The 16,931-nt window shown below is 36.2% G+C and overlaps 1 protein-coding gene across 1 annotated transcript in view; it reads left to right on the top strand.

The window, feature by feature from the left end:
* Positions 1–1,158, top strand: part of EMC2 (ER membrane protein complex subunit 2) — a 53,018-nt gene extending 51,860 nt beyond the window's left edge. The window contains exon 12 of the mRNA XM_027561313.1: positions 987–1,158. The gene's annotated coding sequence lies outside the window, so the exon portion shown is untranslated. The remainder of the gene's footprint in view (positions 1–986) is intronic.
* The last annotated feature ends 15,773 nt before the right edge of the window (positions 1,159–16,931 follow it).

Below are 16,931 nucleotides of genomic sequence, written 5' to 3'. Positions count from 1 at the left end.
TGTTATTTTAGACATGTGAGGGATGCTATTTCAGAATTCAATGATTTAAAGTTAGGTAGATAATTACATATAACAAAAGAAGTACTATCTTGTTCCAACTCAACACCCAGTATTTAAGCCAACAGAGGTGAGAAAAAGGCATATTTAGAACATCTTTAATCATGAGAATAACGTTGACTTGGGAACAGAAGAAGATATAGAAAAAATTGAAATGGAGAATTAATGTTTCAATATGCCAGAAGCATACAATTTTTTAATCACATATTTCAAAGATTTTTTTTCATTTAATTATAGAATCTCTTGATTCTCAAAGCAACGTCACTTACATTCAAAGAACTGTAGTAGAATTTAGAAGGGACATTAGAGAGATTTAGTTGTATTTGATTTTAGGATGAAGAAGTAAGGTTCTGAGAAATTAAGCTCTTCTGTGAAAGAACAGGAAATAGGATTAGGATGTCAGGGGTTCCCAAATCAATCCTCTTTCTAGTATATTCCAAGGCATATGTCTAGCCTGTGATAGGTTGTTCTTTGATAAAGATGAGAGCCAGATGTATCCAAGGGGCATTGCTTGGTGGCTGAGAAAGGACTAGAATTCAGATTTTCTGACTTGTGAAATAATTTTTTAATGGAATAATTAAGCCAGACTTTCATTTTTGATAAAATTGAATGTAAAGGAAATTACCCAATAAAGATAATTCATTTATAGTCAATGTGAGAAGTATTTTAAACTGTTTTAGAATTATTTCAAACCTCCTCACTTTGAACTTCTAATTTCTCCTATCTCCCTTCTCATTCTTGGCAAGTAACCTCTTGTTATAGGCTGAATTGTGTCTCTCCCCACCCTACCCCAATTTAATATTTGAAGTTCTAATCCCTGGTGCCTCTGAATGTGACTTTATTTGGAAATTGAGTCTTTAAAGTGGTCATGAAGTAAAATTGAGTCATATTGCTGAGCCCTAATCCAATATGATTGATATCTTTATAAGGAGAGATTAGGACACAAACATACAGAGGAGGCACCATGGAAAGACGAAGAGAAGATGTCCATCTACAAGCCAAAGAGTGTTTCCTCAGAAGAAACCAGCTCTGCTGATACCCTGATCTTGGATTTCTGGCCTTTAGAACTGTGATGAAATAAATTTCTGTTTTTTTAAGACACTCAGTCCTCTGTGTACTTTATTAAGGTATCCCTAGTTAGCTATCATAGCTCTCTTACTATTTCACAGAGAAAAAGAGAGATCATAAACTGTATCAGATATTCTTGTGTGCAACTTCACCTCTTTTCCTCCTAGAGTAGAAGAAAGTAGCCCTACTCATTTTTGAGCTGTTTCCCACCACTGTCTTCCTCATTTTTTATATTTCAGCCATACTTTAATTTCATGAATTTGCCACCCTTTCTTTTGCTGCAAGAGCATCCTGACTTCTCCAAAACTTCATTTCTTTTCTTCACATTTGTCCTTTAACTATTTTCTTTTCTTCACTATACCTTTTTTCTTTTTATTTCAGCTAGTTTCTTTCCTATTAACACTAAAATATGTTTAATTTTCTACCACTTTTTAAAACATCTTCCTTCATTTCCACAATTCACTTGCAGCTACTACTCCTTTCTCTCTCTCTTTTTTTTTTTTTCTGCCAGATTTCCTCACTTGTTGAACTCATGTCTATTTTCCCATTCTTAAGTTGCTCCAGTCTGGCACCCCCAACTCCCCCCCTTCACCCCACATCGTTCCTTTGAAATAGTTTAGTTCCATGTCACCAATCTAATGGACATTTTCAGTCTTTTAAATCATAGCCATGTTCCATTCCTCTTATGTTCTATGATTCATCTCAAGTGTATACATTCTGCTCCATTTCTATTGCCACGAGCACCCTAGACCAAGCTACCATTATCTGACTCCTGGACTGCAACAGTAGCTAGATATCATCATCACTTTCCCCAGTCAGTTCATCACTACAATTAAAATGTGACAAAACATCACTAATAATAACTTTTTACCCTTCCTCTCTTTAAAACTCGTCAGTTATTTCCCATTTGATGCCTTAAACGTGACCTTTGACGTTCTATGTGAAATCAGAACCAAGAAGGAAGATTCAGATTTTCTTAATTGTAAACTACTTTCCTCTTCCCCTTTATTTCTGGATTTAGTTACACTTAAATTCCATGGCCTTGTTACACGTCTTTCTTCCATAAACTTGGTACTTGTTCCCTCTGTATGAAATAAAGCCTTCCCTGAACTCATCTTTCAGAGGTCATGTCCCTCTTTTTTTTTTTTCTTACTGTATATTTTTAAATAATGTCTTTTAAAATACTTTAAAAAACTCACAGCAAGTTGCAAAAACAATACAGAGTTCCTGTGTACCGGTAAGCTTCTTCCTATTATCTTATGTAACCTTAGTAGATTGTCAAACCCAGAAATTGACATTGCAGCACTGCTGTTAACTCAGGTACAGATTTTATTCAGATCTCATAATTTTTACATGCTTACCTTTTTTTTTTTCCTCTTTATGTAGTTTCATATGTAGATTTATGTTACCATCACCACAATCAGGATATAGAATATATATCTCAAAGGAACTCCTTGCTACTTGTTAATAGTTACATACTACACCCTCATCTATCACTAATAGCTACTATCCACTGATTGTTTTTCTCTGTTGCTATAATTTTCTCACTGTAAAAATGTTTTGTCAGTGGAGTCATACAATTTGTAACATATTGAGTCTGGCTTCTTTCACTGGGTATGTTTCCCTTAGCTCTATCAGTGCTGTATGTCTCAGTAGTTTTTATTTTTAAGTAATATTTCATTGTATAGATGCATCGCAGTCTGGTAATCCATTTACCATGAAAAGACATTTGAGTTTTTAACACAACAAAGTGGGGTTTATCCCAGATATGCAAGGCTCTTGCTTTACTATTTGAAAATTTGTTAACGTAATTTATCATACTAAGAAGAAAATAAAAGCCATGTGATTATATTGATACAAAAAAACCATTTGACAGAATTAAATACCCATTTATGATGAAAAAGGTATAAAATTTGCATGTAGCATGGTATGTAATGAAATCTAAACATTAATTTGGAAATAAGAAGGATATGCACTTACCATGTCTGTTTGATACAGTACTTGATGACTTAGCTGGTGCAGTAAGAGAAGGGCATAAAAAGTATACAGCCTGGAAAGGAAGAAGTAAAACTCAGATTTACAGATAACCTAGTGGTCTACATGTAAAATCCCTGGAACTCTCCAAGAACATCCTGGAACTAATAAATGAGTTTAATAAGATCACCAAATAATACAAGGCCAATGAAACTTTTATTTTTATATGCTATAAATGACATCATTTACAGTTGCTAAAAACATACAATATTAAGTATAAATTTAAGAAAATGAGATATGTTTGTTGAAAACTATAAATGCTAATGAAAGAAGAGCTAAATAAATGGAGAGATGTACCATATTCCAACATAGTGAAGATGTCAGCTGTCCCTCAAATGATCTGTGGGAAAAGACTCTGATGCTGGGAGGGATTGGGGGCAAGAGGAGAAGGGGACGACAGAGGATGAGATGGCTGGATGGCATCACTGACTCGATGGACATGAGTCTGAGTGAACTCCGGGAGTTGGTGATGGACAGGGAGGCCTGGCGTGCTGCGATTCATGGGGTCGCAAAGAGTTGGACACAACTGAGCGACTGATCTGATCAAAATCCCAGAATTCTTTGTAGATAGATAGACTTTCTAAAATTTATTTGAAAAGGCAGAGAAACAAGAACAGCCTACACAATTTTTAAGATGAAGGAATCAGACTGCAAAATATCAAGGTTTATTATATAGCTACCACACCATCAGAAGAGTATAGTATTGATACTGATTGTGTGCAAAGCCAGAGGGATAGACACACACAGCAGTGAAAGAAAATGTGGAGTCCAGAATAAACACACACCAGTATGGCAAATTAAGGAGGAATTATGCTGGGAAAATTTAAATAGTGTTGGAACAATTGGAAGTTTATAGCAAAAAAAAAAAAAAAAATCCCTCAACTTAGATCTCCCAAGGTTAGGCCAGAATTCTTCAAGTGGCTAGATATAATCCTTTTTGAAAAATATGAATAAATTGATCTTGTAAAAAGTAAAAATGTTTTGTTCTGAGAGGAACCCTGTTAAGTGGAAAGACAAGCCACAGACAGAAAATGTTTGTAGATATATTCAGTAAATGACTTGTGTCCAGAATATCTAAAGAACTTTCAAAATTCAATCAGTTCAGTTCAGTTGCTCAGTTATGTCCGACTCCTTGCAACTCCATGGACTGCAGCATGCCAGGCCTCCCTGTCCATAGCCAACTCACAGAGTTTACTCAAACTTCTCCATTGAGTTGGTGATGTCATTCAACCATCTTATCCTCTGTTGTCCCCTTCTCCTGCCTTCAATCTTTCCTAGCATCAGGGGCTTTTCAGATGAGTCAGTTCTTCACATCAGGTGGCCAGAGTACTGGAGTTTCAGCTTCAACATCAGTCCTTCCAATGAATATTCAGGACTGATCTCCTTTAGGATGGACTGATTGGATCTCCTTGCAGTCCAAGGGACTCTCAAGAGTCTTCTCCAGCACCACAGTTCAAAAGCATCAATTCTTCAGCACTCAGCTTTCTTTATGTCCAAGTCTCACATCCATACATGACTACTGGAAAACCCATAGCATTGACTAGATGGACGGTTGTCGGCAAAGTAATGTCTCTGCTTTTTAATATGCTGTGTAGGTTGGTTATTACTTTTCTTCCAAGGAGCAAGTGTCTTTTAATTTCATGGCTGCAGTCACCATCTTCGGTGATTTTTGGAGCCCAAGAAAATAGAGTCTGTCACTGTTTGCACTGTTTCCCCATCTATTTCCCATGAAATGATGGGACCAGATGCCATGATCTCAGTTTTCTGAATGTTGAGTTTTGAGCCATTGTTGAGTTTTTCACTCTCCTCTTTCACTTTCATCAAGAGGATCTTTAGTTCTTCTTCGCTTTCTGCCATAAGGGTAGTGTCATCTGCATATCTGAGGTTATTGATATTTCTCCCGGCAATCTTGATTCCTGCTTGTGCTTCTTCCAGCCCAGCGTTTCTCATGAGGTACTCTGCATATAAGTTAAATAAGCAGGGTGACAATATACAGCCTTGATGTACTCCTTTTCCTATTTGGAACCAGTCTGTTGTTCCATGTCCAGTTCTAACTGTTGCTTCCTGACCTGCATACAGATTTCTCAAGAGGCAGGTCAAGTGGTCTGGTGTTACCGTCTATAAGAATTTTCCAGATTGGTGGAAAATTTGATGTGGTCCACACAATCAAAGGCTTTGGCATAGTCAATAAAGCAGAAGTTCATAGTAAGAAAAGAATCCCAATTAGAAAATGGGTAGAAGAACAGACACCTCAACGAAGAGACTACTGTAATGGTGGTAGGTGAAAAGATGTTCATGTTCAATGTAATTAGCTATTAATAAGGAAGTCCAAATTGCAGCTGTAAAGAATACCTATTAGACTGGCTAAAATAGGACTGATAACTCTATGTGCTGATGATTATGCTGAACAACTTTAAAATGTCAAGTGTTGAGCCTTTCTAGAAAATGGTTTGTCATACTTTTATATTATCACATACCTTATATTTGGAGCATTTGTCACTTTAATTATATTTTCAGGTGATTTTCTCCCCCAGTAGTTCTTTAATTATATGAGATCTGAGACTCTTATCTGTTTTGGCCCACTATTGGCATTACAGTTTTTAGCATGAAATCTACACATAGACACAGATGTTCATGTATACATCTCTCTCCATTTATATATTTGTATTTTTTTTTGCACACAATTGTAATAATCACAATGAGATGTAGAAGGTATGGGCTTTGCATTGCAGTAGACACAGTAGAAAGCAAGAATAAATCAAGTCTTCTATACTCATTGTTTCTTAATGTAAAAATACAGTTAATTAGAAAGATCTTGATGCCCCAAGTTAAATTAGAAGCATACTGTAACAAACCATTTAAGCCACAAATGATGGAATTCCAATAAGGTAATTTGCATCTCTACTATTTAATATAAAAATACAAACATAATAAGAATGTACAAACCATTTTCAAGTCTAAGCCCTGGAAAAATTCTTCTACCTCAACAAAATGCTGCCACCAAAACAAACTTGGACTAATTTGATGAATAAGTCTTTAATAAGAAAATACATACTTGCAGATGTCCAAATAGTAATGAACATTTCCAAATAGAAAAGAGATAATAACTGAGGAAATCTGAGTTTATGACTAGCAAAGGAGAGAGAAACTACTAAGAATCTCCTTTAATTGCAATTTCAATTCCTTTTTAGGCAACGTAAATATTGCATGACATGGATAAGAATTATGTAAAAATACGATTTGTCAGATAAATGACTAAGAGAGTTGAGGTTTCTCAAAAAGCATGTGCTTTAAAAACTCTAGGTAATAACAATGTGTACCAAAATATCACATCAATTTAAAATCGATTTGAAGCTCTCCAGAGTGGTAACTATAGAGTGATTTCAAGAGTTGGCCTCAAATGACACCTGATTTTGGATCCAGTTTCACTAAACTGGCCTATGTGTCATACTCAGTATGACAGAGAGAACTGGAGACAACACAGCTCCATTGGTTGATAATTCCCCAGTGTCCCTCCCCTAGTCTGACTTTATTAAAAATACTGGAATTATGACTACAGTTCTCGTGAGGGAAGTCAAAGTTTTGTGGTTCCAGATAAAAATGAAGAAAATGATCTTGCTAATGAGCTTTAAGTAACAGGATAGATACACTGATTTATAAAAACGAATGGCAGTTGGGAAATAGATATAGTCTAAATGTTTACATCACAAGTGGCTGCATCACGAATGGCACCCAAGAGTCAGCACTCTGCTGCTTGCACAAATGCAATCATAATGAATATTAGAATGAGAGAAAGTTTTAAAAAATAAGTTTTAAATACATAAAAAATAGTTCAATACAATATTGTTTGTTTTTCCATGTAGGTGTTTACTGCTAAATATTTCATTTTTCTGCATATGATTTCTCCAAAGTTTTCACACAGGGAAATATTTACCAGTTTAAAGAGAATCATAATACAAAATTTTCTGTCATGAATTATATCCCAATTTAGCTAAGCAACTTTAAACTTAATTTTCTACTAACAAATATCAAATATCACTAGACTAGTTTTTGAATTTAGCAGTCACTGATTAGAAATACCAAAAAATGATTTTCAATTGTATTCTTTTCTTGCTGCACGCTTATAGAAGTACGCCACCTAGAGTAAATTTTATAACTTTTAAAGTGTAAAAACATCTAGACTGGTTTTATTATTTTAAACAATAAAATGTAGGCACATTTTTATCAAAATCAAGCTAAATATTATAATTGTGGAATTTTTCATATACTCTGTTTTGATATGTAACTGTCTTAATATTGCTTTCTGTAAAATTGACTATTTTTCAGTAGTTCCATATTAAGCAGTTTACATAATGTGCCCTGTTGAGATGGTTAACAAATCAAGTTTAGGAGTTACAGTTTTTAAAACCTGATCCAATTACATTAGGTAATCTTAACATGCTACTACCAACAGAAATAATTATGGAAGTATTTGAGAAATAATATAAATAATGAGTTTGGGTATATACATAAGTATAAGCATTAATCTTGTGTTCAATGAATTTTTAAGTATAATTGTGGAAGACATTGAGTAAGGACTGATGCTAGAGATTTAAACATACACGTAGGTAAAATTTTTCAAATGCTGATAAAATGTGAAAGAAAAGAGCATTTTATTTGGCCTCTTGTGTTTTTTCAGGTAGACATGAAACATGCTTTTTTTTCTTGGTGAAAAAAATATGAAAGCATTTTTTAGATTTATCCATAGATCTAAATATCTTATTGAGGAAACACTGTATAAGATATAGAGGCCTGTAGGTTCTTTTAACTAGGCAGTGTTAAAAAGCATTGACATTTCTTTTTTTGCTTCCTGCCCCCCCAACTTTGTTAAAATATAACTGACATATAACATTGTGTAAATTTAAGATATACAATGTAATAATTAGATACATGTATATATTACAAACTGTTTAACACAATAAGGTTAAATAACACATCCTTAACCTCTTATAATTAGTATTTTTTTGTTGTGGTGAGAACATTTAAGATTTACTCTCACAGCATTATACAAGTATGCAGTAGAGAAAAGTACTTGTCTGAATGCAGAGTTCCAAAGAATAGCAAGGAGAGATAAGAAAGCCTTCCTCTATGATCAATACAAAGAAATAAAGGAAAACAATAGAATGGGAAAGAATAGAGCTCTCTTCAAGAAAATTAGAGATACCAAGGGAACATTTCAGGCAAAGATGGGCACAATAAAGGCCAGAAAAGGTATGGACCTAACAGAAGCAGAAGATGTTGAGATGGCAAGAATACACAAAAGAACTATGCAAAAAAGGTCTTCATGGCCCAGATAACCACAACGTTGTGGTCACTCACCTAGAGCCAGACATCTTGGAATGCAAAGTCAAGTGGGCCTTAGGAAGCATAACTACAAACAAAGCTAGTGGAAGTAATGGAATTCCAGTTGAGCTATTTCGAATCCTAAAAGATGAAACTGAAAGTGCTGCACTCAATGTGCCGGCAAATTTGGAAAACTCAGCAGTGGCCACAGGACTGGAAAAGGTCAGTTTTCATTCCAATCCCAAAGAAAGGCAATGCCAAAGAATGCTCAAATTATCACACAATTGCACTTATCTCACATGCTAGCAAAGTAATGCTCAAAATTCTTCAAGCCAAGCTTCAACAGTACATGAACTGTGAACTTCCAGATGTTGAAGCTGGATTTAGAAAAGGCAGAGGAACCAGAGATCAAATTGCCAATATCCGTTGGATCATCAAAAAAGCTAAAGAGTTCCAGAAAAACATCTGCTTTATTGACTATGCCAAAGCCTTTGACTGTGTGGATCACTACAAATGGTGGAAAATTCTTAGAGATGGGAGTACTAGTCTCCTGAGAAACCTGTATGCAGGTTAAGAAGCAACAGTTAGAACGGACATGGAACAACAGACAGGTTCCAAATCGGGAAGGGAGTGTGTCAAGTCTGTATATTGTCACCCTGCTTATTTAACTTATATGCAGAGTACATCATGCAAAATTCCAGGCTGGATGAAGCACAAGTTGGAATCAAGATTGCTGGAAGAAATATCAATAACTTCAGATGTGCAGATGACACCACCCTTATGGCAGAAAGTGAAGAAGAACTAAAGAGCCTCTTGATGAAAGTGAAAGAGGAAAGTAAAAAGTTGGCTTAAAATTCAGCATTCAAAAAACAAAGAATATGGCAACCAGTCCCATCATTTCATGGCAAATAGATGGAGAAGCAATGGAAACAGTGAGAGACTTTATTTTTTGGGGCTCCAAAATCAGTGTAGATGGTGATTGCCGCCATGAAATTAACAGACGCTTGCTCCTTAGAAGAAAAGCTATGACCAACCTAGACAGCATATTAAAAAGCAGAGACATTATTTTGCCGACAAAGGTCCATCTAGACAAAGCTGTGGGTTTTCCAGTGGTCATGTATGGATGTGAGAGTTGGACTATAAAGAAAGCTGAGTGCCAAAGAATTGATGCTTTAGAACTGTGGTGTTGGAGAAGACTCTTGAGAGTCACTTGGACTGTGAGAAGATCCAACCAGTCAATCCTAAAGGAGATAAGTCCTGAATATTCATTGGAAGGACTGGTGCTGAATCTGAAACTCTAATACTTTGGTCACCTGATGCAAAGAGCTGACTCATCTGAAAAGACCCTGATCCTAGGAAAGACTTCAGGCAGGAGAAGGGGATGACAGAGGACAAGATGGTTGGATGGCATCACTGACTCAATAATGGACAAGCTCTGGGAGATGGTGAAGTACATGGAAGCCTGGCATGCTGCATTCCATGGGGCCCCAAAGAGTTGGACATGACTGAGCAATTGAACAGCAGCAATACTTTGATCCCTTTCTCTTTATGTTGTGTGTATCCCTCATTGTTTTTTGTTTTGCGTTTATCCTGAGGCTTACATAAAACCTTGTAATGGATATAGCAGTCTATTTTAAGTAGATAACAACTTAATTTGGAGTGTATACAAAACTCTACCCTTTTTTTGCTTGCCCCACATTTTTATTTTTTGATGTCACAATTTATATCTTTTTATATTGTGTATCTGTTAACAAATTGGAATAGCTATAGCTATGTTTACTATTTTTCCCTTTAACTTTCATTGTAGAGTTAAATGGTTGGCACAACACCATATCATAGTATTAGAGTATTCTGAATCTATACTATATGCATCACCAATATGTTATATATTTTCATGTTTTTGTCTTGCTAATTAGGATCTTTTCATTTCAGGTTGAAGAACTCCTTTCAGCATTTCTTGTAAGGCATGTCTAGTGATGATCAACTCCCTCAGCTTTTGTTTTTTGGGAAAGTGTTTATCTCACCTTTATTATGTTGCCTACGTTGCTCCATTTCTGGACAGTTTTGCCAGGTAAAGTATTTGTGGTTGGCAGTTTTTTTTCTTTCAGCACTTTGCATTTGTCATCTTACTCTCTACCATCCTCCAAGGTTTCTTTTGAGAAGTCCACTGATAACCTTATCAGGGTTCCCTTTTATGGGAATAATTTTTTTTCTTCTGGTTGCTTTAAAAATTCTCTCTTTGATTTTAGACAGTTTTATTATAGTGTGCTTTAGAGAAGGTTGTTTTGGATTGAAATTTTGGGGTGACCTGTTAACTTAATGAATTTGGATGTCTAAATCTCTCTTCAGGTTTAGAAAATTCTCAGACATTGTTTCTTTAAATGAACTTTCTACCCCTTTCTCCCTCTTTTCTCTTTCTGGGGCTTCAATTATACATAGATTGTTTCTCTTAATTGTGTGTCATTAGTCCCATAGGATTACTTCATTCCTTTTCATTCTTTTTTCTTTTTTCACTAGATCATTTCAAATGATCTGTCTTTGGACGCACTGTTTCTTTCTTCTTATTTTGTGCAGTCTGTTTGTGAAGCTTTTATTGGCTTTTTCAATGTGGTCACTGTACTCTCCAGTTCCAAAATTTCCCTTTTGCTTTTTTGTTCATGTTTTCTATCTCTTTGTTGAACTTCTTGTTTTGTTCTTATATTATTTCCCTGACTTCAATAATTGTTAATCTGTGTTCTCTAATAGCTGCCTGAAAATTCTTTATAATAATTATTTTGAATTTTTTATCAGGTCATTCTTAGATCTCTATTTCTTTGGCATCATTTAATGAAAATCCAGGAGTTGGTGATGGACAGGGAGGCCTGGCATGCTGTGATTCATGGGGTCTCAAAGAGTTGGACACGACTGAATGACTGAATTGAACTGAATGAAAATTATTGTGTTCTTTGGTGGTATCATGTTTAGCTGATTCTTAATGAGGCCACTAGCCTTGCATAGGTGTCTGTACATTTGAGGAAAAAGTCACCTCTTCCAGACTTTATGGACTGACTTCAGCAAGAAAAGACCTTCACTTGTGTGATGGGGCATGTTGGCACAGGATGTGACCCTAGGTCTAGGGGTTCAGAACACCAAGTATGCATGCATGTGGTGACTGTGGGTTCTGGGGAAGGGAATACTGTCTCAATGAGTTGAAGAGCTGGATTATAATATCAGTCATTATGTGGTCTTTGGTGAGCAATGTGGGGAATGTTCTACAGCTGGAAACATTATTGGTTCTTCAGCCATGCTTCCAAGTCAAGTGACTAGGGACCAAGGCATACAGTGATGGTGGCTGAAGTCAAGGATATGTGGGTCTGGGGGCCAGCTGCAGGTTCCTGTATAATGACAGGGGCTGCTTGCAGACACACATGTAGTGGTGGGGCCAGGGCAAGCAGCAAGTGCCACGGCCAACTGGGCAAACTGGCAGTTGTGGAACCCTGGCTGTCAGCATGTACTCCTGTGACTGTGGGTCTTGCCATGGGTGCATGCATGGCAGTAAAGGTTGGTGACGAGAATCAGGCTAGAAGGTGCAAGTGCACAGAAGCTAACCCCAAGCATGCACGTGACAATGGGGGTTAGCCATAGAGGTCTAGGCTGGTGTTTGTACTCATGCAGCCACAGAGACAGGGTATCAGTGCAGATCCCAGGCTCTGATAGGGAGGAAAGAAAGGCAGAGGAGAGATACTCAGGCATTTGGCATCTGTAAACATGAAAACCTGTAGGGCTAACCCAAGTGAAATCCGAAGAGGTTTTGTTATGCTTGTGCTTGTTTCCTCAGTGGCCAAATCTGCTAGGGTCTTCTAGAGGAGATTACTGGGAACCATGGTCACTTGCCCTGTGTGGCTGCTGCTGGTCGCCTTGGCCCTCTTCCTTATTCCTAGCCATATCTGTATTCTCAGCTTTGTCGGTCTCTGGGTGGGCTGAAACCAAAGTGGATTCTTCATGCAGTGCCTTGAAAGGCTGGGGAAACTGATGATGTTCTGTCTTTCCCAGTGAGGGGAATTCTTTCTGGCTGGGGAATTCCTTCCTGGCAAGGAGCAGTGCTAGCCCAGGGGAATGAGGGAGGCAAAATGGAGCTATTCTTCCTTTCCTTTTTGTGTGGCTGTACTCAGGGTTTTGTTCCACCGTGTTGCTAAAATTTCTTTAGTGCACTTCTGAATTCTCCCAGAGTTAACTTTATTCTGTGACCCTAGGACTAGTGGTTCAGGGCACCAAGTATGCACGCACGTGGTGGCTCTGGGTCCTGGGGAAGGGAATACTGTCTCAGTGACTTGGACAACTGGAGTATAATATCAGTCATTATATGGTCTTTGGTGAGCAATGTGGGGGATGTTCTACAGCTGCAAAGGTTATTGGTTCTTCAGCCATGATTCAGATAGCTGTTTGATTGCTGATCTTTGTGAGGAGATGGATTCTGAGGTCTTATTTGTTATCTTGATGATGTCACTCCTCAGCACTGACATTTCATAGTGAATGTGATGGGGGAAGATTTCATGAAATTGAGTACAAAGTATTTTGGATTTGAAACCAAAGCTATTTTGAGAGGTCTTGAGACTCCATCTTATTTCTACTTTAAAAGATCATTTTCTCTTCTAACTTTTGTGTCTGTTGGTAGATAGTGCTTGGAATTTTTGCTTTAGGGAGTTTAGAATTTGAAGCAGTTGTAGGCAAATGATGTTTCTTGTAACTTCTCACAAGGGATCTGATTTTCTAGTGAAATATTGCTTTGATTTATTAGCGTCCTTGTACAGGTGATTTCTACCCTTATCCAGAGGAAAAATTCCTGCAGAATAGAGGTCTTACTTTCAATATCATTTCCCTATGTATTTCTGACACATATTATTGCCACAGTGGATTCTTATAAACAGTTTTTGTTATCACATTTTGTCTCCAAGCTAACTGAAATCAGTGAGGAGAGCTATTCAGTTGCTAAACTTTAGCAGTCTGATTAGGTTATCAGACTAAGAATTGGATTAGCAAAGTTTGAAAACTCTTCATGGTTTTGTTGTTTTTTTTTTTTAATTGAGTATGGCAAATTTTATTTAAGGCATCACAGGGTCTCCTTGATAGCAGTTATGGTTACAGAAGTTCAGAATGAAAGATTTATATTAATAAAATTTCTTAACCCACTAAAAAATGAACCAGACAGAAAAATTACTCATTGAGTTATCGTAAATGTCAGGTTTTTTTTTTTTAAACTAACATTTTTTAGTTACAAGAGACGCATGTATCTTATTTATAATATAGCTTCAAGACTTTAAATATGCTGCCCAGAATATCTTCCAGTTGCTATGGGGAGTTCTGTTATTCGTCAATGTAGGGTTTCCTACTTGGCAGCATTATGTATTTATGATGGCATCTATGTTTGCTGGTTGTTGCATTTGCAGTGGAACTTGTATTTCAGCCAGTTGAAGAGGGAGGGAAAAAGAAAGCAAATTAAACTTGACTTCTTGGCAATGAAGTCGTAGCTTCTTGTTACTTGGACCCATATATTCCAAGAACACCAAATTTAACAGCAGTTATGTGCCATAGTTACTCTACCTATAATTGACTGTATTTGCATTGTAATAAACTTGAATAATAATGGTAAAACCAAAAAGTTAAAAAACAAAATATTATGTCTTATCTGTTGACATGTACTTTTCAATTAGAATTTTAATATGGGAAATCAGCTATAAGAATGATGCTTATTTTCTTCTGGTCAAAGAAAATTATCATCAGTATCATTTTGTAAACTTTCTTTTTCTTAACACAAGTGAAAATTTAAATCAGGGAATTAAAAAACATTTTCCCTCAACTTTTATGAGAGAAACAGTAGAAAATAAAAGTAAACATTAATATCTAAGGTTTCTTTTTAAAAAAAAAACTACTGCATTTTAAAGTCAGTATATATTTATCCGAAGCCAAATATCTACCACATGAGCCTGTAATATTTGAAGTTCATAAAGATTATCTTCAGATGTCCCAAGAAGTTCCTTTTTAATATTAAGAACATAGAAACACCTTCTTAATATTGATTCTTAATATAAAGAACCAAGAATTAACTCCTTAGTATTGACATATGTAATTGTATTCATTATAATTTATAGATTTGTAGATTTTGTTCATTTTAAGTAATTCTTTTTTTTTTTTTTTGAGCACTGGCAGTCCCTGAGGCATAGTTTAGTTAAATGTCTACTAAGTTAACTTTTACCTTTATGTTTACCCCAGCTATGTTACACAATTATATTCCCTGGTTTCTGGAAGCTTATAAAATGGATTCATTTGTGGTACCAGTATATATAGAACAAAAGGGAAAATGGAGACAATAATCTAATATTTAGATCTTGCCTTCAAGGAATTTATAACTCAATTTGAAAGCCAATGAATAAGAATGAAAATGTTATCATGTAAACAGCAAATAACTGTCCAATAGAACAATGTGCGAGTAATTCTTATTGCCTAATGACTTAGTATGTTAGTGCCCTACAGCTTCAGATGAAGATGTTACTGCAGATTGGAAGATTCTGTAAAAACTTCAGGCCAAGAGAAAGACTTGGTCTTGATACTGAAAAATGGATAGTTTTAGATGGAGCATTGGGTAATGCTGCTGCTGCTGCTACTGCTAAGTCGCTTCAGTCATGTCCGACTCTGTGTGACCCCATAGAGGGCAGCCCACCAGGCTCCCCCGTCCCTGGGATTCTCCAGGAAAGAACACTGGAGTGGGTTGCCATTTCCTTCTCCAGTGCATGAAAGTGAAAAGTGAAAGTGAATTTGCTCAGTCGTATCCGACTCTTAGCGACCCCATGGACTGCAGCCTACCAGGCTCCTCCGTCCATAGGATTTTCCAGGCAAGAGTACTGGAGTGGGGTGCCATTGCTTTCTCCGATTGGATAATAGGGGTAATAATTTATATATCAGTGTTAGAGAGGAGAAACCACCTTCTAGAGACACATTGAGTAGGTCTTTTTTGCTGCGATGAGGTTTTAGAGAGGTGAGTATACAGAAAGAACGGTGGGAAGTATTAATATATTAGAACCAATATTTCTCTAGCTGTTTGCAATTTATAAGGAATTGCTATGTAATCCTCAGTTGATCTTTTAATATCTATGATGCAATATCTTCATTACTTCTACTTAAAAATAAATATAGAGCTAAGGCAACTTATTGTTACAAAATAAAAACAAACAAAATATAAACATAAGCTTTGATGGTCTAAAGAGAAAAATCAACAAAAATTAGTGTAGGGTGGAGACTAGGTGCAAGGAAAAATGTGATAATGTATTTAATCTTTCATTGTAAAGAGACCGTATAAAGGCAAAACACATAGTTTTGAAAGTGACATCAAAGATTTTTATATTTTTTTTCTTACCTTTAGAGAGATCTTTTATTTAGTAACCATATCTTCTGTGAAGGTGAAACTTTAATGAATTTCAGTATTGCCTTCCATTTAAAAAAATGTTAAATTTAATTTTAAATCATGATTATCCCATTTTTTCCTGAAATTATTTATATTTGCTCATCTGAAGTATTCTTTTGCAAATTGTACATATCTATGAAGTGAAGTGAAATGAAGCCGCTCAGTTGTGTCCGACTTTTTGCGACCCCATGGACTGTAGCCTACGAGGCTTCTCCATCCATGGGATTTTCCAGGCAAGGGTACTGGAGTGGGTTGCCTATACGAATATTCAATCAAAGTTGGCAATGATTATTTTTGGGTGCTGGAATATAGGTAGATGTTCTAGTTTCTTCTTGTCATTTTCAGTGTTCTTCCTGAACCAAATGTGCATCATTTTTTTTTTCTAAAACATTAAAGGCATTATTCTTAAATTTTAAAAATTCTATGCAAGTTCTTTGAGGAATACACTTTGGGGCCACTGATACTGATATAGATAATTATTTCCTAACCTTTTCAGACGAATGATCTCTTTCACAATAGTATATGATTTTGCAAACTCAAGAATTGAAAAACTTCCTATGGCATGTAACAAAGTGATTTTGTGAAAAGTTTTCATAATTATTTTATTCTTGAGATTACTTGAGAAAAGGTTGACCTATTAGTATATCTCCACAAATGTAGCATATGTCAATTGTTTTTATTCCCAGTTAAATTAAAGCCAAATTGGATATAATCATCGCCATAATTAATTTTACTAGCAGTGCTTTTTCATGTATAAGAAATGAATGTACTTTTAAAAAAATTATTTGTTTTTTGGCTGTGCTGGGTCTTCATTGCTGTGCATGGGCTTTCTCTAGTTGTGAGGAGCAGGGGCTATTCTCTTTGCCGTGTGGGGGCTTCTCATTGCAGTGGCTTCTTTTGTTGCGAGGATGAGCTCTAGGTGCACAGGCTTTAGCAGTTGCAGCAGGCAGGCCTTGGAGTGCGCGAGCTTCAGTTGTTGCAGCATGTAGGCTCCAGCATGTAGGCTCTGTAA

The sequence above is a fragment of the Bos indicus x Bos taurus genome, chromosome 14 (assembly GCF_003369695.1).
Source record: "Bos indicus x Bos taurus breed Angus x Brahman F1 hybrid chromosome 14, Bos_hybrid_MaternalHap_v2.0, whole genome shotgun sequence".
Taxonomy (NCBI): Eukaryota; Metazoa; Chordata; class Mammalia; order Artiodactyla; family Bovidae; genus Bos; species Bos indicus x Bos taurus.
Note: the sequence above shows the minus strand (reverse complement) of the source record. Positions and strands in the feature narration are given on the sequence as shown.